The sequence below is a fragment of the Mustela nivalis genome (genome assembly GCF_964662115.1).
Source record: "Mustela nivalis genome assembly, chromosome: 1".
Lineage (NCBI taxonomy): Eukaryota > Metazoa > Chordata > Mammalia > Carnivora > Mustelidae > Mustela > Mustela nivalis.
In genome coordinates, this window is record NC_139020.1 from 148,511,460 (window position 1) to 148,514,354 (window position 2,895).

Consider the following 2,895-nt stretch of genomic DNA (forward strand, 5'->3'; position numbering starts at 1 on the left):
GATGGGCAATGAGGGACGTCTCTGTCGGCCCACTGGCAGCCCTATTGCGCGTCCACCAGGGCGTATTTGCCAATCCCCCTGTCTGGGACTCGAACCCAGACGCAAAACACAGGAAAGACAGAATACAAAAACAGCACAGGAACAAGACTCACGAAAGACAAAACAGAGAGACAAAGCCGGCTCTCTTACTGATCGGTTCTGACGACCTGTTGACCGGTTGTCTGGTGGTCCTGAAGGGGGGGTATCTTGGTGGAACCTCCAAATGTAATGCCGAGCGCGTTGTACGCCCACCTTAAAAGACCACCAGAGACACAAGTCAAAACCAAACAGCAAGGGTCGTTTATTACGAGTTCGAATCCGGACCTCCGCGCACTCGTTGCCGGTGACACTGAGAGGTCTCAGGCAGAGTAAGTGCAGGTTTTTATAAGCAGGTACAAACAAGTTTTGGGTGAGGTACAAACAAATTTAAAAAATTATACCTGGTGTTGGTTGATTGGTATTGGGAGCCCGGGCGCGCCATCAAGCAAGCATTCAAACAAAAGCGAAAGTAGCTAGTTAGCCCACGCGTTGAGCAAGCACTTTTACAGAAGCACAAGTTGCCGGTTGATAACACTTTCGGGCGCAAACAACTTTCAGGTGGAGAAAACAACTTTCGGGTGGAGTAAAGTTTGTCCAGGCCTTTCAGCCCTTCTGAACACCCCTTTGTCCTCACCTACCCAACTCCTGTGTATATAACCAGCCACTCCTCACAGGCCCTGGGCAGCAGCAGCTCTTCCTGCCCATGGGTCCTGTCCCCGTGCTTTAATAAACCACCATTTTGCACCAAAGATGTCTCAAGAATTCTTTCTTGGTCATCGGCTCCGGACCTCAGCCCACCGAACCTCACCTAGGTTCTAGAACTTCATCACAACCACATGGCCTTTGCTCTATAAAAGTTAGTCTGGAAAGCAGGGAGGGGTCGTCCTCTCTGGAAGGGCAGCCCTGACGGGTCTGACAGTCGGTTTGGTTCCTGATGCTTGGTGCGCAAATCAAGCTTTGATTGACCTTCGCTTTGTTTTTTTTTTTTTTTTAAAGGTTTTATTTATTTATTTGACAGAGAGAGATCACAGTAGACAGAGAGGCAGGCAGAGAGAGAGAAGGAAGCAGGCTCCCTGCTGAGCAGAGAGCCCGATGCGGGACTCGATCCCAGGACCCTGAGATCATGACCTGAGCCGAAGGCAGCGGCTTAACCCACTGAGCCACCCAGGCGCCCCTTGACCTTCGCTTTGTATCAGTCTCTCTCCTTTAATCATGGACCCCTTATTGGGGTACCCAATTTTGGGTTACCCAACAAGATAGTACAGGAAGAGAGTCCCACAAATATGCCCAACTGATTTTTTACAAGGACCCAAAGTAATTGTGGAGGCAAGGATTGTTTTGTTGTTTTGGGGTGTTTTTTTTTTTCCTTTTTTTAAAACAAATAGTGTTGGAAGAATTGAACATCCTCAGGTTAAAAAAAATAAACCTTGGGGCGCCTGGTTGGCTCAGTGGGTTAAGCCGCTGCCTTCAGCTCCTGTCATGATCTCAGGGTTCTGGGATCGAGTCCCGCATGGGGCTCTCTGCTCAGCAGGGAGCCTGCTTCCCTCTCTCTCTCTGCCTGCCTCTCCATCTACTTGTGGTTTCTCTCTGTCAAATAAATAAATAAAATATTTAAAAATAAAATAAAATAAACCTTGATCTACACCTTATACTTTATACAAAAGTTAACTGAAATAATAAAGATTCAAATGTAAAACATTAAACTATAAAACTTTTAGAATAAAACATAGGACACAGTCTTCATGACTTAAACTTGGGTAAAGAGCTCTTAGACATGAAACCAAAGCATGACCCATAAAGGAAAATATTGATAAATTGGACTTCACTTGAAAGACCCTAGAGGACCCGCACCCAAGGACGCACTCACAGACCACTGGATGCAATAAGCAAGAGGATTTTATTCGGGCATGCTTGGACTCCCAGGGACACTTGACCACGAAATCCGCGAGGGATGGGTCAGTGTCTGAGAGCCCCGATCTGTTTCGGGAGTCCCTTAATATAGAATTTTACAGTCCATTACATCAGAGCCCTCACTTTTCTAGCCAGTAATTTCAAAGCATTACAGTAAGGCCTACACATAGGTAGCCAATCCTTTAAAACCAACCATACATTCTGGCCAGTCACCGTTCAGGTAGTGTACAGTAGAGGGTACGTGTTGAATTGCACGTTTCTAACCTTTATCTGTATACGTGCTGAACTGCACGTCTCCAGCTAGCATACGTGCTGAACCGTACGTCTCCGGCCTTGGTACGGGAGGCAACCCTTATCGATTTTACTTAGTAGTAGGGGAAATTCTTAACAGGGGAAGGGTATAACTTTATTTGATTACACAGCGAACGAGGGTTTAAGCAATTTTTCATTTCTTAGCAAAGCATTAGAAGCATTATTATACAGAAGCCAGAAACAGCTGTGTTAAACACAGATTTTTGCTATTCGTTATCCTGTTATGCTGCTTGCTGACTCCCTTATCTATGGTCAGCTGGCCACAGTTTCTTAGTTAGCATAAGCTGGTTATAAAAAGAATGTTAAAACTTATAGGCTATACTATAGTTCTGACCTGGGGTCCTTCACACTAAAATTTAAAATTTTGGTCTACAAATAACACTATTAAAAGAATGAAATAGAAGATACAGATTGGTAGAAAATATTTACAAACCATATATTCAACAGAAGAATTATATCCAAAAGATATAAAGAACTCTCAAACTCAACAATAAAAAAATTTTTTTTAATTAGCAAAAGACATGGACAGATATTTCATTGGTGATAATGTGCAGGTGGGTAAATGAGCACAACAAAAGATATTCAACACAATTG

General features: G+C 44.1%; 1 long non-coding RNA gene across 1 annotated transcript; it reads right to left on the reverse strand.

Annotated features, from left to right (window-relative positions):
* Positions 1 to 316: 316 nt before the first annotated feature.
* LOC309862006 lies at positions 317 to 1,899 on the reverse strand. Its single transcript, XR_014310276.1, has 2 exons — positions 1,259 to 1,899; positions 317 to 1,044 (listed from the first exon to the last, which is right to left on the reverse strand). It is a non-coding gene; the product is annotated as an uncharacterized lncRNA (long non-coding RNA).
* Between the last annotated feature and the right edge of the window lie 996 nt (positions 1,900 to 2,895).